Source organism: Taudactylus pleione, unplaced genomic scaffold (assembly GCF_031769625.1).
Source record: "Taudactylus pleione unplaced genomic scaffold, aTauple2 ptg000652l, whole genome shotgun sequence".
NCBI lineage: Eukaryota > Metazoa > Chordata > Amphibia > Anura > Myobatrachidae > Taudactylus > Taudactylus pleione.
In genome coordinates this window covers 2,741,596-2,763,829 of record NW_028285054.1, presented here as the reverse complement: position 1 = coordinate 2,763,829, position 22,234 = coordinate 2,741,596, and the positions used below count along the sequence as shown (strand labels likewise).

General features: G+C 38.4%; 18 non-coding genes across 18 annotated transcripts; all 18 read right to left on the bottom strand.

Annotated features, from left to right (window-relative positions):
• Positions 1 to 855: 855 nt before the first annotated feature.
• LOC148478756 (signal recognition particle RNA) lies at positions 856 to 1,155 on the bottom strand. The gene has a single exon (XR_015872182.1).
• Positions 1,156 to 2,085: 930 nt separating this feature from the next.
• LOC148478755 (signal recognition particle RNA) lies at positions 2,086 to 2,385 on the bottom strand. Its single transcript, XR_015872213.1, has one exon.
• Positions 2,386 to 3,315: 930 nt separating this feature from the next.
• On the bottom strand, positions 3,316 to 3,615 carry LOC148478754 (signal recognition particle RNA). The gene has a single exon (XR_015872329.1).
• Positions 3,616 to 4,546: 931 nt separating this feature from the next.
• On the bottom strand, positions 4,547 to 4,846 carry LOC148478753 (signal recognition particle RNA). Its single transcript, XR_015872268.1, has one exon.
• A 931-nt stretch (positions 4,847 to 5,777) lies between these two features.
• Positions 5,778 to 6,077, bottom strand: LOC148478752 (signal recognition particle RNA). Its single transcript, XR_015872188.1, has one exon.
• A 929-nt stretch (positions 6,078 to 7,006) lies between these two features.
• On the bottom strand, positions 7,007 to 7,306 carry LOC148478751 (signal recognition particle RNA). Its single transcript, XR_015872280.1, has one exon.
• Positions 7,307 to 8,239: 933 nt separating this feature from the next.
• Positions 8,240 to 8,540, bottom strand: LOC148478750 (signal recognition particle RNA). Its single transcript, XR_015872121.1, has one exon.
• A 931-nt stretch (positions 8,541 to 9,471) lies between these two features.
• LOC148478749 (signal recognition particle RNA) lies at positions 9,472 to 9,771 on the bottom strand. Its single transcript, XR_015872266.1, has one exon.
• Positions 9,772 to 10,700: 929 nt separating this feature from the next.
• Positions 10,701 to 11,001, bottom strand: LOC148478748 (signal recognition particle RNA). The gene has a single exon (XR_015872051.1).
• A 932-nt stretch (positions 11,002 to 11,933) lies between these two features.
• LOC148478747 (signal recognition particle RNA) lies at positions 11,934 to 12,233 on the bottom strand. Its single transcript, XR_015872298.1, has one exon.
• A 932-nt stretch (positions 12,234 to 13,165) lies between these two features.
• On the bottom strand, positions 13,166 to 13,465 carry LOC148478746 (signal recognition particle RNA). Its single transcript, XR_015872323.1, has one exon.
• A 926-nt stretch (positions 13,466 to 14,391) lies between these two features.
• On the bottom strand, positions 14,392 to 14,684 carry LOC148478745 (signal recognition particle RNA). The gene has a single exon (XR_015872376.1).
• A 932-nt stretch (positions 14,685 to 15,616) lies between these two features.
• Positions 15,617 to 15,916, bottom strand: LOC148478744 (signal recognition particle RNA). Its single transcript, XR_015872273.1, has one exon.
• A 928-nt stretch (positions 15,917 to 16,844) lies between these two features.
• Positions 16,845 to 17,144, bottom strand: LOC148478743 (signal recognition particle RNA). Its single transcript, XR_015872276.1, has one exon.
• A 931-nt stretch (positions 17,145 to 18,075) lies between these two features.
• On the bottom strand, positions 18,076 to 18,375 carry LOC148478742 (signal recognition particle RNA). The gene has a single exon (XR_015872181.1).
• Positions 18,376 to 19,305: 930 nt separating this feature from the next.
• LOC148478741 (signal recognition particle RNA) lies at positions 19,306 to 19,604 on the bottom strand. Its single transcript, XR_015872279.1, has one exon.
• Positions 19,605 to 20,537: 933 nt separating this feature from the next.
• On the bottom strand, positions 20,538 to 20,837 carry LOC148478740 (signal recognition particle RNA). The gene has a single exon (XR_015872214.1).
• Positions 20,838 to 21,768: 931 nt separating this feature from the next.
• Positions 21,769 to 22,068, bottom strand: LOC148478739 (signal recognition particle RNA). The gene has a single exon (XR_015872282.1).
• Positions 22,069 to 22,234: the final 166 nt, after the last annotated feature.

Here is a 22,234-nt window from a genome sequence, read left to right as displayed (position 1 = left end):
ATGCCATCTACTGGCCATTACTATAACTACATCCTTTATATTTTAAAGGCCAATGGCTTATTTAGATTTTGTATAGCCTTTAGCATTATGAGCAAATACTCTGCCTAAATATAAATGTGCACTGCTCATGCCACTGTGCCCCACAATCGCTCATCCATTAGTTTTACTGGTATTTATTTTTTAAAGCTTATTCCACTATCTAACTCTTGCTTTGTGCTATTCCGCTCACCTCTATCCCTCTCCTCACATCATTGCCTCTATCCCCATCCACATATCTCACTCCAACCACATCACATGCAAAACATCCCTAACTAACATGATTTCACTGGTTGGTAAGTCACTGATGCCCACAAGAAAAACAGCACCCATGTCTCCTTAAATACTCTGTGCAGAAGTCATTATTTTGATGATCTGATGGGACATGTGCATGAAGCTGGAGCCATAAAAGTGGTAAATGTGCGAGTATGGGACCAGCCTACAGAATTCTAGTAGAATATTTATATTTCATCATGCTGGACATTATATAATAACAGTATTATGTTCATGGGCAAATGATAAAAAAACTTTATTTAAATAGTAACTGTGTAGTTAGCAACAAATGGTTTACTGTATATAGTCAGTGGGAAATGGGTAACTTTAATGTTCATCATTATTTTTGCTTACAAAATGATGCACATCATCTAAGAATGATAGTTCTGAAAAAAAAATACTCAATAATATAAAACAAGAAAACTTACAGTAATGATACAATGGAGCTGTGTTGTTCATGCTGCTCTATATACAAATTATAATAAATATTTTTTACCACTCTGGTATCAAATTATCATAAAAATGAATGAGTAAAACAACATAATAAAGAAACTGTGTTGTGCTTTGTTGTCCAGGCTGCTCTACACTGGATATTCACAGGTGCAATCCCACTACTGATAAGCATAGGGGGTTTGACCTGCTCTGTTTCCAACCTGGGCCGGTTCACCTCTTTTTAAGCAACCTGGTAGCTCTGAGCTCCCCCAGAGTCACCATATTGACGCTGAACTTAGTGTGGACACCCAATCAACATAGCTCAATGGGGACCAGAACTCCTGGACTCAAACACTCCTTCAGCCTCAGCCTCCCAAATAGCTGGGATTACAGACACACACCACAGTGCCCAGCAAGGAAAACAGCCTGCTCTCTAACATAGGAATCTCTCTCAGTGTGATGTCATTACAATGAGAAAAAAAGCTTATCAATGCCATCTACTGGCCATTACTATAACTACATCCATTATATTTTAATGGCTAATGGCTTATTTAGATTTTGTATAGCCTTTTGCATTATGAGCGAATACTCTGCCTAAATATAAATGTGCACTGCTCATGCCACTGTGCCCCACAATCGCTCATCCATTAGTTTTACTGGTATATATTTTTTAAAGCTTATTCCACTATCTAACTCTTGCTTTGTGCTATTCCGCTCACCTCTATCCCTCTCCTCACATCATTGCCTCTATCCCCATCCACATATCTCACTCCACCCACATCACATGCAAAACATCCCTAACTAACATGATTTCACTGGTTGGCAAGTCACTGATGCCCACAAGAAGAACAGCACCCATGTCTCCTTAAACACTCTGTGCAGAAGTCATTATTTTGATGATCTGATGGGACATGTGCATGAAGCTGGAGCCATAAAAGTGGTAAATGTGCGAGTATGGGACCAGCCTAAAGAATTCTAGTAGAATATTTATATTTCATCATACTGGACATTATATAATAACAGTATTATGTTCATGGGCAAATGATAAAAAAACTTTATTTAAATAGTAACTGTAGATAGCAACAAATGGGTTACTGTATATAGTCAGTGGGAAATGGGTAACTTTAATGTTCATCATTATTTTTGCTTACAAAATGATGCACATCATCTAAGAATGACAGTTCTGAAAAAAAAAATACTCAATAATATAAAACAAGAAAACTTACGGTAATGATACAATGGAGCTGTGTTGTTCATGCTGCTCTATATACAAATTATAATAAATATTTTTGACCACTCTGGTATCAAACTATCATAAAAATTAATGAGTAAAACAACATAATAAAGAAACTGTGTTGTGCTTTGTTGTCCAGGCTGCTCTACACGGGTTATCCACAGGTGCAATCCCACTACTGATAAGCACAGGGGGTTTGACCTGCTCTGTTTCCAACCTGGGCCGGTTCACCTCTTTTTAAGCAACCTGGTAGCTCTGAGCTCCCCCAGAGTCACCATATTGATGCTGAACTTAGTGTGGACACCCAATCAACATAGCTCAATGGGGACCAGAACTCCTGGACTCAAACACTCCTCCAGCCTCAGCCTCCCAAGTAACTGGGATTACAGACACACACTACAGTGCCCGGCAATAAAAACAGCCTGCTCTCTAACATAGGAATCTCTCTCAGTGTGATGTCATTACAATGAGAAAAACAGCTTATCAATGCCATCTACTGGCCATTACTATAACTACATCCTTTATATTTTAATGGCCAATGGCTTATTTAGATTTTGTATAGCCTTTTGCATTATGAGCGAATACTCTGCCTAAATATAAATGTGCACTGCTCATGCCACTGTGCCCCACAATCGCTCATCCATTAGTTTTACTGGTATATATTTTTTAAAGCTTATTCCACTATCCAACTCTTGCTTTGTGCTATTCCGCTCACCTCTATCCCTCTCCTCACATCATTGCCTCTATCCCCATCCACATATCTCACTCCAACCAGATCACATGCAAAACATCCCTAACTAACATGATTTCACTGGTTGGTAAGTCACTGATGCCCACAAGAAAAACAGCACCCATGTCTCCTTAAACACTCTGTGCAGAAGTCATTATTTTGATGATCTGATGGGACATGTGCATGAAGCTGGAGCCATAAAAGTGGTAAATGTGCGAGTATGGGACCAGCCTACAGAATTCTAGTAGAATATTTATATTTCATCATACTGGACATTATATAATAACAGTATTATGTTCATGGGCAAATGATAAAAAACCTTTATTTAAATAGTAACTGTAGATAGCAACAAATGGGTTACTGTATATAGTCAGTGGGAAATGGGTAACTTTAATGTTCATCATTATTTTTGCTTACAAAATAATGCACATCATCTAAGAATGACAGTTCTGAAAAAAAAAATACTCAATAATATAAAACAAGAAAACTTACAGTAATGATACAATGGAGCTGTGTTGTTCATGCTGCTCTATATACAAATTATAATAAATATTTTTAACCACTCTGGTATCAAATTATCATAAAAATGAATGAGTAAAACAACATAATAAAGAAACTGTGTTGTGCTTTGTTGTCCAGGCTGTTCTACACTGGCTATTCACAGGTGCAATCCCACTACTGATAAGCACAGGGGGTTTGACCTGCTCTGTTTCCAACCTGGGCCGGTTCACCTCTTTTTAAGCAACCTGGTAGCTCTGAGCTCCCCCAGAGTCGCCATATTGATGCTGAACTTAGTGTGGACACCCAATCAACATAGCTCAATGGGGACCAGAACTCCTGGACTCAAACACTCCTCCAGCCTCAGCCTCCCAAGAAACTGGGATTACAGACACACACCACAGTGCCCGGCAACGAAAACAGCCTGCTCTCTAACATAGGAATCTCTCTCAGTGTGATGTCATTACAATGAGAAAAACAGCTTATCAATGCCATCTACTGGCCATTACTATAACTACATCCTTTATATTTTAATGGCCAATGGCTTATTTAGATTTTGTATAGCCTTTTGCATTATGAGCGAATACTCTGCCTAAATATAAATGTGCACTGCTCATGCCACTGTGCCCCACAATCGCTCATCCATTAGTTTTACTGGTATATATTTTTTAAAGCTTATTCCACTATCCAACTCTTGCTTTGTGCTATTCCGCTCACCTCTATCCCTCTCCTCACATCATTGCCTCTATCCCCATCCACATATCTCACTCCAACCACATCACATGCAAAACATCCCTAACTAACATGATTTCACTGGTTGGTAAGTCACTGATGCCCACAAGAAAAACAGCACCCATGTCTCCTTAAACACTTTGTGCAGAAGTCATTATTTTGATGATCTGATGGGACATGTGCATGAAGCTGGAGCCATAAAAGTGGTAAATGTGCGAGTATGGGACCAGCCTACAGAATTCTAGTAGAATATTTATATTTCATCATACTGGACATTATATAATAACAGTATTATGTTCATGGGCAAATGATAAAAAAACTTTATTTAAATAGTAACTGTAGATAGCAGCAAATGGGTTACTGTATATAGTCAGTGGGAAATGGGTAACTTTAATGTTCATCATTATTTTTGCTTACAAAATGATGCACATCATCTAAGAATCACAGTTCTGAAAAAAAAAACAACTCAATAATATAAAACAAGAAAACTTACAGTAATGATACAATGGAGCTGTGTTGTTCATGCTGCTCTATATACAAATTATAATGAATATTTTTAACCACTCTGGTATCAAATTATCATAAAAATGAATGAGTAAAACAACATAATAAAGAAACTGTGTTGTGCTTTGTTGTCCAGGCTGCTCTACACTGGCTATTCACAGGTTCAATCCCACTACTGATAAGCACAGGGGGTTTGACCTGCTCTGTTTCCAACCTGGGCCGGTTCACCTCTTTTTAAGCAACCTGGTAGCTCTGAGCTCCCCCAGAGTCACCATATTGATGCTGAACTTAGTGTGGACACCCAATCAATATAGCTCAATGGGGACCAGAACTCCTGGACTCAAACACTCCTCCAACCTCAGCTTCCCAAGTAAATGGGATTACAGACACACACCACAGTGCCTGGCAATGAAAACAGCCTGCTCTCTAACATAGGAATCTCTCTCAGTGTGATGTCATTACAATGAGAAAAACAGCTTATCAATGCCATCTACTGGCCATTACTATAACTACATCCTTTATATTTTAATGGCCAATGGCTTATTTAGATTTTGTATAGCCTTTTGCATTATGAGCGAATACTCTGCCTAAATATAAATGTGCACTGCTCATGCCACTGTGACCAACAATCGCTCATCCATTAGTTTTACTGGTATATATTTTTTAAAGCTTATTCCACTATCTAACTCTTGCTTTTTGCTGTTCCGCTCACCTCTATCCCTCTCCTCACATCATTGCCTCTATCCCCATCCACATATCTCACTCCAACCACATCACATGCAAAACATCCCTAACTAACATGATTTCACTGGTTGGTAAGTCACTGATGCCCACAAGAAAAACAGCACCCATGTCTCCTTAAATACTCTGTGCAGAAGTCATTATTTTGATGATCTGATGGGACATGTGCATGAAGCTGGAGCCATAAAAGTGGTAAATGTGCGAGTATGAGACCAGCCTACAGAATTCTAGTAGAATATTTATATTTCATCATACTGGACATTATATAATAACAGTATTATGTTCATGGGCAAATGATAAAAAAACTTTATTTAAATAGTAACTGTGTAGTTAGCAACAAATGGGTTACTGTATATAGTCAGTGGGAAATGGGTAACTTTAATGTTCATCATTATTTTTGCTTACAAAATGATGCACATCATCTAAGAATGAAAGTTCTGAAAAAAAAATACTCAATAATATAACACAAGAAAACTTACAGTAATGATACAATGGAGCTGTGTTGTTCATGCTGCTCTATATACAAATTATAATAAATATTTTTAACCACTCTGGTATCAAATTATCATAAAAATTAATGAGTAAAACAACATAATAAAGAAACTGTGTTGTGCTTTGTTGTCCAGGCTGCTCTACACTGGCTATTCACGGGTGCAATCCCACTACTGATAAGCACAGGGGGTTTGACCTGCTCTGTTTCCAACCTGGGCCGGGTCACCTCTTTTTAAGCAACCTGGTAGCTCTGAGCTCCCCCAGAGTCACCATATTGATGCTGAACTTAGTGTGGACACCCAATCAACATAGCTCAATGGGGACCAGAACTCCTGGACTCAAACACTCTTTCAGCCTCAGCCTCCCTAACAGCTGGGATTACAGACACACACCACAGTGCCCAGCAACAAAAACAGCCTGCTCTCTAACATAGGAATCTCTCTCAGTGTGATGTCATTACAATGAGAAAAACAGCTTATCAATGCCATCTACTGGCCATTACTATAACTAAATCCTTTATATTTTAATGGCCAATGGCTTATTTAGATTTTGTATAGCCTTTTGCATTATGAGCGAATACTCTGCCTAAATATAAATGTGCACTGCTCATGCCACTGTGCCCCACAATCGCTCATCCATTAGTTTTACTGGTATATATTTTTTAAAGCTTATTCCACTATCTAACTCTTGCTTTGTGCTATTCCGCTCACCTCTATCCCTCTCCTCACATCATTGCCTCTATCCCCATTCACATATCTCACTCCACCCACATCACATGCAAAACATCCCTAACTAACATGATTTCACTGGTTGGCAAGTCACTGATGCCAACAAGAAGAACAGCACCTATGTCTCCTTAAACACTCTCTGCAGAAGTCATTATTTTGATGATCTGATGGGACATGTGCATGAAGCAGGAGCCATAAAAGTGGTAAAAATGCGCGTATGGGACCAGCCTAAAGAATTCTAGTAGAATATTTATATTTCATCATACTGGACATTATATAATAACAGTATTATGTTCATGGGCAAATGATAAAAAACCTTTATTAAAATAGTAACTGTAGATAGCAACAAATGGGTTACTGTATATAGTCAGTGGGAAATGGGTAACTTTAATGTTCATCATTATTTTTGCTTACAAAATAATGCACATCATCTAAGAATGACAGTTCTGAAAAAAAAATACTCAATAATATAAAACAAGAAAACTTACAGTAATGATACAATGGAGCTGTGTTGTTCATGCTGCTCTATATACAAATTATAATAAATATTTTTAACCACTCTGGTATCAAATTATCATAAAAATGAATGAGTAAAACAACATAATAAAGAAACTGTGTTGTGCTTTGTTGTCCAGGCTGCTCTACACTGGCTATTCACAGGTGCAATCCCACTACTGATAAGCACAGGAGGTTTGACCTGCTCTGTTTCCAACCTGGACCGGTTCACCTCTTTTTAAGCAACCTGGTAGCTCTGAGCCCCCCCAGAGTCACCATATTGATGCTGAACTTAGTGTGGACACCCTATCAACATAGCTCAATGGGGACCAGAATTCCTGGACTCAAACACTCCTCCACCCTTAACCTCCCAAGTAGCTGGGATTACAGACACACACCACAGTGCCCAGCAAGGAAAACAGCCTGCTCTCTAACATAGGAATCTCTCTCAGTGTGATGTCATTACAATGAGAAAAACAGCTTAACAGTGCCATCTACTGGCCATTACTATAACTACATCCTTTATATTTTAATGGCCAATGGCTTATTTAGATTTTGTATAGCCTTTTGCATTATGAGCGAATACTCTGCCTAAATATAAATGTGCACTGCTCATGCCACTGTGACCAACAATCGCTCATCCATTAGTTTTACTGGTATATATTTTTTAAAGCTTATTCCACTATCTAACTCTTGCTTTGTGCTGTTCCGCTCACCTCTATCCCTCTCCTCACATCATTGCCTCTATCCCCATCCACATATCTCACTCCAACCACATCACATGCAAAACATCCCTAACTAACATGATTTCACTGGTTGGTAAGTCACTGATGCCCACAAGAAAAACAGCACCCATGTCTCCTTAAATACTCTGTGCAGAAGTCATTATTTTGATGATCTGATGGGACATGTGCATGAAGCTGGAGCCATAAAAGTGGTAAATGTGCGAGTATGAGACCAGCCTACAGAATTCTAGTAGAATATTTATATTTCATCATACTGGACATTATATAATAACAGTATTATGTTCATGGGCAGATGATAAAAAAAACTTTATTTAAATAGTAACTGTGTAGTTAGCAACAAATGGGTTACTGTATATAGTCAGTGGGAAATGGGTAACTTTAATGTTCATCATTATTTTTGCTTACAAAATGATGCACATCATCTAAGAATGACAGTTCTGAAAAAAAAAATACTCAATAATATAAAACAAGAAAACTTACAGTAATGATACAATGGAGCTGTGTTGTTCATGCTGCTCTATATACAAATTATAATAAATATTTTTTACCACGCTGGTATCAAATTATCATAAAAATTAATGAGTAAAACAACATAATAAAGAAACTGTGTTGTGTTTTGTTGTCCAGGCTGCTCTACACTGGCTATTCACAGGTGCAATCCCACTACTGATAAGCACAGGGGGGTTTGACCTGCTCTGTTTCCAACCTGGGCCGGGTCACCTCTTTTTAAGCAACCTGGTAGCTCTGAGCTCCCCCAGAGTCACCATATTGATGCTGAACTTAGTGTGGACACCCAATCAACATAGCTCAATGGGGACCAGAACTCCTGGACTCAAACACTCCTTCAGCCTCAGCCTCCCAAGTAGCTGGGATTACAGACACACACCACAGTGCCCAGCAAGGAAAACAGCCTGCTCTCTAACATAGGAATCTCTCTCAGTGTGATGTCATTACAATGAGAAAAACAGCTTATCAATGACATCTACTGGCCATTACTATAACTACATCCTTTATATTTTAATGGCCAATGGCTTATTTAGATTTTGTATAGCCTTTAGCATTATCAGCGAATACTCTGCCTAAATATAAATGTGCACTGCTCATGCCACTGTGCCCCACAATTGCTCATCCGTTAGTTTTACAGGTAAATATTTTTAAAGCTTGTTCCACTTTCTAACTCTTGCTTTGTGGTATTCCGCTTACCTGTATCCCTCTCCTCACATCATTGCCTCTATCCCCATCCACATATCTCACTCCACCCACATCACATGCAAAACATGCCTAACTAACATGATTTCACTGGTTGGCAAGTCACTGTTGCCCACAAGAAGAACAGAACCTATGTCTCCTTAAACACTCTGTGCAGAAGTCATTAATTTGATGATCTGATGGGACATGTGCATGAAGCTGGAGCCATAAAAGTCGTAAATGTGCGAGTATGGGACCAGCCAACAGAATTCTAGTAGAATATTTATATTTCATCATACTGGACATTATATAATAACAGTATTATGTTCATGGGCAGATGATAAAAAAACTTTATTTAAATAGTAACTGTGTAGTTAGCAACAAATGGGTTACTGTATATAGTCAGTGGGAAATGGGTAACTTTAATGTTCATCATTATTTTTGCTTACAAAATGATGCACATCATCTAAGAATGAAAGTTCTGAAAAAAAAAATACTCAATAATATAACACAAGAAAACTTACAGTAATGATACAATGGAGCTGTGTTGTTCATGCTGCTCTATATACAAATTATAATAAATATTTTTAACCACTCTGGTATCAAATTATCATAAAAATTAATGAGTAAAACAACATAATAAAGAAACTGTGTTATTCTTTGTTGTCCAGGCTGCTCTACACTGGCTATTCACGGGTGCAATCCCACTACTGATAAGCACAGGGGGTTTGACCTGCTCTGTTTCCAACCTGGGTCGGGTCACCTCTTTTTAAGCAACCTGGTAGCTCTGAGCTCCCCCAGAGTCACCATATTGATGCTGAACTTAGTGTGGACATCCAATCAACATAGCTCAATGGGGACCAGAACTCCTGGACTCAAACACTCTTTCAGCATCAGCCTCCCAAACAGCTGGGATTACAGACACACACCACAGTGCCCGGCAACAAAAACAGCCTGCTCTCTAACATAGGAATCTCTCTCAGTGTGATGTCATTACAATGAGAAAAACAGCTTATCAATGCCATCTACTGGCCATTACTATAACTACATCCTTTATATTTTAATGGCCAATGGCTTATTTAGATTTTGTATAGCCTTTTGCATTATGAGCGAATACTCTGCCTAAATATAAATGTGCACTGCTCATGCCACTGTGCCCCACAATCGCTCATCCATTAGTTTTACTGGTATATATTTTTTAAAGCTTATTCCACTATCTAAGTCTTGCTTTGTGCTATTCCGCTCACCTCTTTCCCTCTCCTCACATCATTGCCTCTATCCCCATCCACATATCTCACTCCACCCACATCACATGCAAAACATCCCTAACTAACATGATTTCACTGGTTGGCAAGTCACTGATGCCAACAAGAAGAACAGCACCTATGTCTCCTTAAACACTCTGTGCAGAAGTCATTATTTTGATGATCTGATGGGACATGTGCATGAAGCAGGAGCCATAAAAGTGGTAAATGTGCGAGTATGGGACCAGCCTAAAGAATTCTAGTAGATTATTTATATTTCATCATACTGGACATTATATAATAACAGTATTATGTTCATGGGCAAATGATAAAAAACCTTTATTTAAATAGTAACTGTAGATAGCAACAAATGGGTTACTGTATATAGTCAGTGGGAAATGGGTAACTTTAATGTTCATCATTATTTTTGCTTACAAAATAATGCACATCATCTAAGAATGACAGTTCTGAAAAAAAAATACTCAATAATATAAAACAAGAAAACTTACAGTAATGATACAATGGAGCTGTGTTGTTCATGCTGCTCTATATACAAATTATAATAAAAATTTTTAACCACTCTGGTATCAAATTATCATAAAAATGAAGGAGTAAAACAACATAATAAAAAAACTGTGTTGTGCTTTGTTGTCCAGGCTGCTCTACACTGGCTATTCACAGGTGCAATCCCACTACTGATAAGCACAGGGGGTTTGACCTGCTCTGTTTCCAACCTGGGCCGGTTCACCTCTTTTTTAAGCAACCTGGTAGCTCTGAGCTCCCCCAGAGTCACCATATTGATGCTGAACTTAGTGTGGACACCCAATCAACATAGCTCAATGGGGACCAGAACTCCTGGACTCAAACACTCCTCCAGCCTCAGCCTCCCAAGAAACTGGGATTACAGACACACACCACAGTGCCCGGCAACAAAAACACCCTGCTCTCTAACATAGGAATCTCTCTCAGTGTGATGTCATTACAATGAGAAAAACAGCTTATCAATGCCATCTACTGGCCATTACTATAACTACATCCTTTATATTTTAATGGCCAATGGCTTATTTAGATTTTGTATAGCCTTTTGCATTATGAGCGAATACTCTGCCTAAATATAAATGTGTACTGCTCATGCCACTGTGCCCCACAATCGCTCATCCATTAGTTTTACTGGTATATATTTTTTAAAGCTTATTCCACTATCCAACTCTTGCTTTGTGCTATTCCGCTCACCTCTATCCCTCTCCTCACATCATTGCCTCTATCCCCATCCACATATCTCACTTCACCCACATCACATGCAAAACATCCCTAACTAACATGATTTCACTGGTTGGCAAGTCACTGATGCCCACAAGAAGAACAGCACCTATGTCTCCTTAAACACTCTGTGCAGAATTCATTATTTTGATGATCTGATGGGACATGTGCATGAAGCTGGAGCCATAAAAGTCGTAAATGTGCGAGTATGGGACCAGCCTACAGAATTCTAGTAGAATATTTATATTTCATCATACTGGACATTATATAATAACAGTATTATGTTCATGGGCAAATGATAAAAAAGCTTTATTTAAATAGTAACTGTGTAGTTAGCAACAAATGGGTTACTGTATATAGTCAGTGGGAAATGGGTAACTTTAATGTTAATCATTATTTTTGCTTACAAAATGATGCACATCATCTAAGAATGACAGTTCTGAAAAAAAAAATACTCAATAATATAACACAAGAAAACTTACAGTAATGATACAATGGAGCTGTGTTGTTCATGCTGCTCTATATACAAATTATAATAAATATTTTTAACCACTCTGGTATCAAATTATCATAAAAATGAATGAGTAAAACAACATAATAAAGAAACTGTGTTGTGCTTTGTTGTCCAGGCTGCTCTACACTGGCTATTCACAGGTGCAATCTCCCTACTGATAAGCACAGGGGGTTTGACCTGCTCTGTTTCCAACCTGGGCCGGGTCACCTCTTTTTAAGCAACCTGGTAGCTCTGAGCTCCCCCAGAGTCACCATATTGATGCTGAATTTAGTGTGGACACCCAATCAACATAGCTCAATGGGGACCAGAACTCCTGGACTCAAACACTCCTCCAGCCTCAACCTCCCAAGTAGCTGGGATCACGGACACACACCACAGTGCCCAGCAAGGAAAACAGCCTGCTCCCTAACATAGGAATCTCTCTCAGTGTGATGTCATTACAATGAGAAAAACAGCTTATCAATGCCATCTACTGGCCATTACTATAACTACATCCTTTATATTTTAAAGGCCAATGGCTTATTTAGATTTTGTATAGCCTTTAGCATTATGAGCAAATACTCTGCCTAAATATAAATGTGCACTGCTCATGCCACTGGGCCCCACAATCGCTCATCCATTAGTTTTACTGGTATTTATTTTTTAAAGCTTATTCCACTATCTAACTCTTGCTTTGTGCTATTCCGCTCACCTCTATCCCTCTCCTCACATCATTGCCTCTATCCCCATCCACATATCTCACTCCACCCACATCACATGCAAAACATCCCTAACTAACATGATTTCACTGGTTGACAAGTTACTGATGCCCACAAGAAGAACAGCACCCATGTCTCCTTAAATACTCTGTGCAGAAGTCATTATTTTGATGATCTGATGGGACATGTGCATGAAGCTGGAGCCATAAAAGTGGTAAATGTGCGAGTTTGGGACCAGCCTACAGAATTCTAGAAGAATATTTATATTTCATCATACTGGACATTATATAATAACAGTATTATGTTCATGGGCAAATGAAAAAAAAACTTTATTTAAATAGTAACTGTGTAGTTAGCAACAAATGGGTTACTGTATATAGTCAGTGGGAAATGGGTAACTTTAAGGTTCATCATTATTTTTGCTTACAAAATGATGCACATCATCTAAGAATGACAGTTCTGAAAAAAAAAAAACTCAATAATATAAAACAAGAAAACTTACAGTAATGATACAATGGAGCTGTGTTGTTCATGCTGCTCTATATACAAATTATAATAAATATTTTTTACCACGCTGGTATCAAATTATCATAAAAATGAATGAGTAAAACAACATAATAAAGAAACTGTGTTGTGCTTTGTTGTCCAGGTTGCTCTACACTGGCTATTCACAGGTGCAATCCCACTACTGATAAGCACAGGGGGTTTGACCTGCTCTGTTTCCAACCTGGGTCGGTTCACCTCTTTTTAAGCAATCTGGTAGCTCTGAGCTCCCCCAGAATCACCATATTGATGCTGAATATAGTGTGGACACCTAATCAACATAGCTCAATGGGGACCAGAACTCCTGGACTCAAACATTCTTCCAGCCTCAACCTCTCAAATAACTGGGATTACAGACACACACCACAGTATCCGGCAAGGAAAACAGCCTGCTCTCTAACATAGGAATCTCTCTCAGTGCGATGTCATTACAATGAGAAAAACAGCTTATCAATGCCATCTACTGGCCATTACTATAACTGCATCCTTTATATTTTAATGGCCAATGGCTTATTTAGATTTTGTATAGCCTTTAGCATTATGATCGAATACTCTGCCTAAATATAAATGTGCACTGCTCATGCCACTGTGCCACCCAATTGCTCATCCACTAGTTTTACTGGTATATATTTTTTTAAAGCTTATTCCACTATCTAACTCTTGCTTTGAGCTATTCCGCTCACCTCTATCCCTCTCCTCACATCATTGCCTCTATCCCCATCCACATATCTCACTCCACCCACATCACATGCAAAACATCCCTAACTTACATGATTTCACTGGTTGGCAAGTTACTGATGCCCACAAGAAGAATAGCACCCATGTCTCCTTACATACTCTGTGCAGAAGTCATTATTTGATGATCTGAAGGGACATGTGCATGAAGCTGAAGCCATAAAAGTGGTAAATGTGCGAGTATGGGACCAGCCTACAGAATTCTAGAAGAATATTTATATTTCATCATACTGGACATTATATAATAACAGTATTATGTTCATGGGCAAATGATAAAAAAACTTTATTTAAATAGTAACTGTGTAGTTAGCAACAATTGGGTTACTGTGTATAGTCAGTGGGAAATGGGTAACTTTAATGTTCATCATTATTTTTGCTTACAAAATGATGCACATCATCTAAGAATGACAGTTCTGAAACAAAAAATACTCAATAAAATAAAACAAGAAAACTTACAGTAATGATACAATGGAGCTGTGTTGTTCATGCTGCTCTATATACAAATTATAATAAATATTTTTAACCACTCTGGTATCAAATTATCATAAAAATTAATGAGTAAAACAACATAATAAAGAAACTGTGTTGTGCAGGCTGCTCTACACTGGCTATTCACAGGTGCAATCTCCCTACTGATAAGCACAGGGGGTTTGACCTGCTCTGTTTCCAACCTGGGCCGGGTCACCTCTTTTTAAGCAACCTGGTAGGTCTGAGCTCCCCCAGAGTCACCATATTGATGTTGAACTTAGTGTGGACACCCAATCAACATAGCTCAATGCGGACCAGAACTCCTGGACTCAAACACTCCTCCACCCTTAACCTCCCAAGTAACTGGGATTACAGACACACACCATAGTGCCCTACAAGAAAAACAGCCTGCTCTCTAACATAGGAATCTATCTCAGTGTGATGTCATTACAATGAGAAAAACAGCTTAACAGTGCCATCTACTGGCCATTACTATAACTACATCCTTTATATTTTAATGGCCAATGGCTTATTTAGATTTTCTATAGCCTTTAGCATTATGAGCGAATACTCTGCCTAAATATAAATGTGCACTGCTCATGCCACTGTGCCCCACAATTGCTCATCCATTAGTTTTACTGGTATATATTTTTTAAAGCTTGCTCCACTATCAAACTCTTGCTTTGTGCTATTCCGCTCACCTCTATCCCTCTCCTCACATCATTGCCTCTATCCCCATCCACATATCTCACTCCACCCACATCACATGCAAAACATCCCTAACTAACATGATTTCACTGGTTGGTAAGTCACTGATGCCCACAAGAAGAACAGCACCCATGTCTCCTTAAATACTCTGTGCAGAAGTCATTATTTTGATGATCTGATGGGACATGTGCATGAAGCTGGAGCCATAAAAGTGGTAAATGTGCGAGTATGGGACCAGCCTAAAGAATTCTAGTAGAATATTTATATTTCATCATACTGGACATTATATAATAACAGTATTATGTTCATGGGCAAATGATAAAAAAACTTTATTTAAATAGTAACTGTGTAGTTAGCAACAAATGGGTTACTGTATATAGTCAGTGGGAAATGGGTAACTTTAATGTTCATCATTATTTTTGCTTACAAAATGATGCACATCATCTAAGAATGACAGTTCTGAAACAAAAAATACTCAATAATATAACACAAGAAAACTTACAGTAATGATACAATGGAGCTGTGTTCATGCTGCTCTATATACAAATTATAATAAATATTTTTTACCACTCTGGTATCAAATTATCATAAAAATTAATGAGTAAAACAACATAATAAAGAAACTGTGTTGTGCTTTGTTGTCCAGGCTGCTCTACACTGGCTATTCACAGGTGCAATCCCACTACTGATAAGCACAGGGGGTTTGACCTGCTCTGTTTCCAACCTGGGCTGGGTCACCTCTTTTTAAGTAACCGGGTAGCACTGAGCTCCCCCAGAATCACCATATTGATGCTGAACTTAGTGTGGACACCCAATCAACATAGCTCAATGGGGACCAGAACTCCTGGACTCAAACACTCCTTCAGCCTCAGCCTCCCAAGTAGCTGGGATTACAGACACACACCACAGTGCCCAGCAAGGAAAACAGCCTGCTCTCTAACATAGGAATCTCTCTCAGTGTGATGTCATTACAATGAGAAAAACAGCTTATCAATGCCTTCTACTGGCCATTACTATAACTACATCCTTTATATTTTAATGGCCAATGGCTTATTTAGATTTTGTATAGCCTTTAGCATTAAGAGCGAATACTCTGCCTAAATATAAATGTGCACTGCTCATGCCACTGTGCCCCACAATTGCTCATCCATTAGTTTTACAGGTAAATATTTTTAAAGCTTGTTCCACTTTCTAACTCTTGCTTTGTGGTATTCCGCTTACCTGTATCCCTCTCCTCACATCATTGCCTCTATCCCCATCCACATATCTCACTCCACCCACATCACATGCAAAACATCCCTAACTAACATGATTTCACTGGTTGGCAAGTCACTGATGCCCACAAGAACAGCACCTATGTCTCCTTAAACACTCTGTGCAGAATTCATTATTTTGATGATCTGATGGGACATGTGCATGAAGCTGGAGCCATAAAAGTGGTAAATGTGCGAGTTTGGGACCAGCCTACAGAATTCTAGAAGAATATTTATATTTCATCATACTGGACATTATATAATAACAGTATTATGTTCATGGGCAAATGATAAAAAAACTTTATTTAAATAGTAACTGTGTAGTTAGCAACAAATGGGTTACTGTATATAGTCAGTGGGAAATGGGTAACTTTAATGTTCATCATTATTTTTGCTTACAAAATGATGCACATCATCTAAGAATGACAGTTCTGAAACAAAAAATACTCAATAATATAAAACAAGAAAACTTACAGTAATGATGCAATAGAGCTGTGTTGTTCATGCTGCTCTATATACAAATTATAATAAATATTTTTTACCACTCTGGTATCAAATTATCATAACAATTAATGAGTAAAACAACATAATAAAGAAACTGTGTTGTGCTTTGTTGTCCAGGCTGTTCTACACTGGCTATTCACAGGTGCAATCCCACTACTGATCAGCACAGGAGATTTGACCTGCTCTGTTTCGAACCTGGGCCGGTTCACCTCTTTGTAAGCAACCTGGCAGCTCTGAGCTCCCCCAGAGTCACCATATTAATGCTGAATTTAGTGTGGACACCCAATCAACATAGCTCAATGGGGACCAGAACTCCTGGACTCAAACACTCCTCCAGCCTCAAACTCCCAAGTAGCTGGGATCACAGACACACACCACAGTGCCCAGCAAGGAAAACAGCCTGCTCCCTAACATAGGAATCTCTCTCAGTGTGATGTCATTACAATGAGAAAAACAGCTTATCAATGCCATCTACTGGCCATTACTATAACTACATCCTTTATATTTTAAAGGCCAATGGCTTATTTAGATTTTGTATAGCCTTTAGCATTATGAGCAAATACTCTGCCTAAATATAAATGTGCACTGCTCATGCCACTGTGCCCCACAATCGCTCATCCATTAGTTTTACTGGTATTTATTTTTTAAAGCTTATTCCACTATCTAACTCTTGCTTTGTGCTATTCCGCTCACCTCTATCCCTCTCCTCACATCATTGCCTCTATCCCCATCCACATATCTCACTCCAACCACATCACATGCAAAACATCCCTAACTAACATGATTTCACTGGTTGGTAAGTCACTGATGCCCACAAGAAAAACAGCACCCATGTCTCCTTAAATACTCTGTGCAGAAGTCATTATTTTGATGATCTGATGGGACATGTGCATGAAGCTGGAGCCATAAAAGTGGTAAATGTGCGAGTATGGGACCAGCCTACAGAATTCTAGTAGAATATTTATATTTCATCATGCTGGACATTATATAATAACAGTATTATGTTCATGGGCAAATGATAAAAAAACTTTATTTAAATAGTAACTGTGTAGTTAGCAACAAATGGTTTACTGTATATAGTCAGTGGGAAATGGGTAACTTTAATGTTCATCATTATTTTTGCTTACAAAATGATGCACATCATCTAAGAATGATAGTTCTGAAAAAAAAATACTCAATAATATAAAACAAGAAAACTTACAGTAATGATACAATGGAGCTGTGTTGTTCATGCTGCTCTATATACAAATTATAATAAATATTTTTTACCACTCTGGTATCAAATTATCATAAAAATGAATGAGTAAAACAACATAATAAAGAAACTGTGTTGTGCTTTGTTGTCCAGGCTGCTCTACACTGGATATTCACAGGTGCAATCCCACTACTGATAAGCATAGGGGGTTTGACCTGCTCTGTTTCCAACCTGGGCCGGTTCACCTCTTTTTAAGCAACCTGGTAGCTCTGAGCTCCCCCAGAGTCACCATATTGACGCTGAACTTAGTGTGGACACCCAATCAACATAGCTCAATGGGGACCAGAACTCCTGGACTCAAACACTCCTTCAGCCTCAGCCTCCCAAATAGCTGGGATTACAGACACACACCACAGTGCCCAGCAAGGAAAACAGCCTGCTCTCTAACATAGGAATCTCTCTCAGTGTGATGTCATTACAATGAGAAAAAAAGCTTATCAATGCCATCTACTGGCCATTACTATAACTACATCCATTATATTTTAATGGCTAATGGCTTATTTAGATTTTGTATAGCCTTTTGCATTATGAGCGAATACTCTGCCTAAATATAAATGTGCACTGCTCATGCCACTGTGCCCCACAATCGCTCATCCATTAGTTTTACTGGTATATATTTTTTAAAGCTTATTCCACTATCTAACTCTTGCTTTGTGCTATTCCGCTCACCTCTATCCCTCTCCTCACATCATTGCCTCTATCCCCATCCACATATCTCACTCCACCCACATCACATGCAAAACATCCCTAACTAACATGATTTCACTGGTTGGCAAGTCACTGATGCCCACAAGAAGAACAGCACCCATGTCTCCTTAAACACTCTGTGCAGAAGTCATTATTTTGATGATCTGATGGGACATGTGCATGAAGCTGGAGCCATAAAAGTGGTAAATGTGCGAGTATGGGACCAGCCTAAAGAATTCTAGTAGAATATTTATATTTCATCATACTGGACATTATATAATAACAGTATTATGTTCATGGGCAAATGATAAAAAAACTTTATTTAAATAGTAACTGTAGATAGCAACAAATGGGTTACTGTATATAGTCAGTGGGAAATGGGTAACTTTAATGTTCATCATTATTTTTGCTTACAAAATGATGCACATCATCTAAGAATGACAGTTCTGAAAAAAAAAATACTCAATAATATAAAACAAGAAAACTTACGGTAATGATACAATGGAGCTGTGTTGTTCATGCTGCTCTATATACAAATTATAATAAATATTTTTGACCACTCTGGTATCAAACTATCATAAAAATTAATGAGTAAAACAACATAATAAAGAAACTGTGTTGTGCTTTGTTGTCCAGGCTGCTCTACACGGGTTATCCACAGGTGCAATCCCACTACTGATAAGCACAGGGGGTTTGACCTGCTCTGTTCCAACCTGGGCCGGTTCACCTCTTTTTAAGCAACCTGGTAGTTCTGAGCTCCCCCAGAGTCACCATATTGATGCTGAACTTAGTGTGGACACCCAATCAACATAGCTCAATGGGGACCAGAACTCCTGGACTCAAACACTCCTCCAGCCTCAGCCTCCCAAGTAACTGGGATTACAGACACACACCACAGTGCCCGGCAACGAAAACAGCCTGCTCTCTAACATAGGAATCTCTCTCAGTGTGATGTCATTACAATGAGAAAAACAGCTTATCAATGCCATCTACTGGCCATTACTATAACTACATCCTTTATATTTTAATGGCCAATGGCTTATTTAGATTTTGTATAGCCTTTTGCATTATGAGCGAATACTCTGCCTAAATATAAATGTGCACTGCTCATGCCACTGTGCCCCACAATCGCTCATCCATTAGTTTTACTGGTATATATTTTTTAAATCTTATTCCACTATCCAACTCTTGCTTTGTGCTATTCCGCTCACCTCTATCCCTCTCCTCACATCATTGCCTCTATCCCCATCCACATATCTCACTCCAACCACATCACATGCAAAACATCCCTAACTAACATGATTTCACTGGTTGGTAAGTCACTGATGCCCACAAGAAAAACAGCACCCATGTCTCCTTAAACACTCTGTGCAGAGGTCATTATTTTGATGATCTGATGGGACATGTGCATGAAGCTGGAGCCATAAAAGTGGTAAATGTGCGAGTATGGGACCAACCTACAGAATTCTAGTAGAATATTTATATTTCATCATACTGGACATTATATAATAACAGTATTATGTTCATGGGCAAATGATAAAAAAAACTTTATTTAAATAGTAACTGTGTAGTTAGCAACAAATGGGTTACTGTATATAGTCAGTGGGAAATGGGTAACTTTAATGTTCATCATTATTTTTGATTACAAAATGATGCACATCATCTAAGAATCACAGTTCTGAAAAAAAAAATACTCAATAATATAAAACAAGAAAACTTACAGTAATGATACAATGGAGCTGTGTTGTTCATGCTGCTCTTTATACAAATTATAATAAATATTTTTAACCACTCTGGTATCAAATTATCATAAAAATGAATGAGTAAAACAACGTAATAAAGAAACTGTGTTGTGCTTTGTTGTCCAGGTTGCTCTACACTGGCTATTCACAGGTGCAATCTCACTACTGATAAGCACAGGGGGTTTGACCTGCTCTGTTTCCAACCTGGGCCGGTTCACCTCTTTTTAAGCAACCTGGTAGCTCTGAGCTCCCCCAGAGTCACCATATTGATGCTGAACTTAGTGTGGACACCCAATCAACATAGCTCAATGGGGACCAGAACTCCTGGACTCAAACACTCCTCCAGCCTCAACCTCCCAAGTAGCTGGGATCACAGACACACACCACAGTGCCCAGCAAGGAAAACAGCCTGCTCCCTAACATAGGAATCTCTCTCAGTGTGATGTCATTACAATGAGAAAAACAGCTTATCAATGCCATCTACTGGCCATTACTATAACTACATCCTTTATATTTTAAAGGCCAATGGCTTATTTAGATTTTGTATAGCTTTAGCATTATGAGCAAATACTCTGCCTAAATATAAATGTGCACTGCTCATGCCACTGTGCCCCACAATCGCTCATCCATTAGTTTTACTGGTATTTATTTTTTAAAGCTTATTCCACTATCTAACTCTTGCTTTGTGCTATTCCGCTCAACTCTATCCCTCTCCTCACATCATTGCCTCTATCCCCATCCACATATCTCACTCCAACCACATCACATGCAAAACATCAATAACTAACATGATTTCACTGGTTGACAAGTTACTGATGCCCACAAGAAGAACAGAACCCATGTCTCCTTAAATACTCTGTGCAGAAGTCATTATTTTGATGATCTGATGGGACATGTGCATGAAGCTGGAGCCATAAAAGTGGTAAATGTGCGAGTTTGGGACCAGCCTACAGAATTCTAGAAGAATATTTATATTTCATCATACTGGACATTATATAATAACAGTATTATGTTCATGGGCAAATGATAAAAAAACTTTATTTAAATAGTAACTGTGTAGTTAGCAACAAATGGGTTACTGTATATAGTCAGTGGGAAATGGGTAACTTTAATGTTCATCATTATTTTTGCTTACAAAATGATGCACATCATCTAAGAATGACAGTTCTGAAACAAAAAATACTCAATAATATAAAACAAGAAAACTTACAGTAATGATGCAATAGAGCTGTGTTGTTCATGCTGCTCTATATACAAATTATAATAAATATTTTTTACCACTCTGGTATCAAATTATCATAACAATTAATGAGTAAAACAATATAATAAAGAAACTGTGTTGTGCTTTGTTGTCCAGGCTGTTCTACACTGGCTATTCACAGGTGCAATCCCACTACTGATCAGCACAGGAGATTTGACCTGCTCTGTTTCGAACCTGGGCCGATTCACCTCTTTGTAAGCAACCTGGCAGCTCTGAGCTCCCCCAGAGTCACCATATTAATGCTGAATTTAGTGTGGACACCCAATCAACATAGCTCAATGGGGACCAGAACTCCTGGACTCAAACACTCCTCCAGCCTCAAACTCCCAAGTAGCTGGGATCACAGACACACACCACAGTGCCCAGCAAGGAAAACAGCCTGCTCCCTAACATAGGAATCTCTCTCAGTGTGATGTCATTACAATGAGAAAAACAGCTTATCAATGCCATCTACTGGCCATTACTATAACTACATCCTTTATATTTTAAAGGCCAATGGCTTATTTAGATTTTGTATAGCCTTTAGCATTATG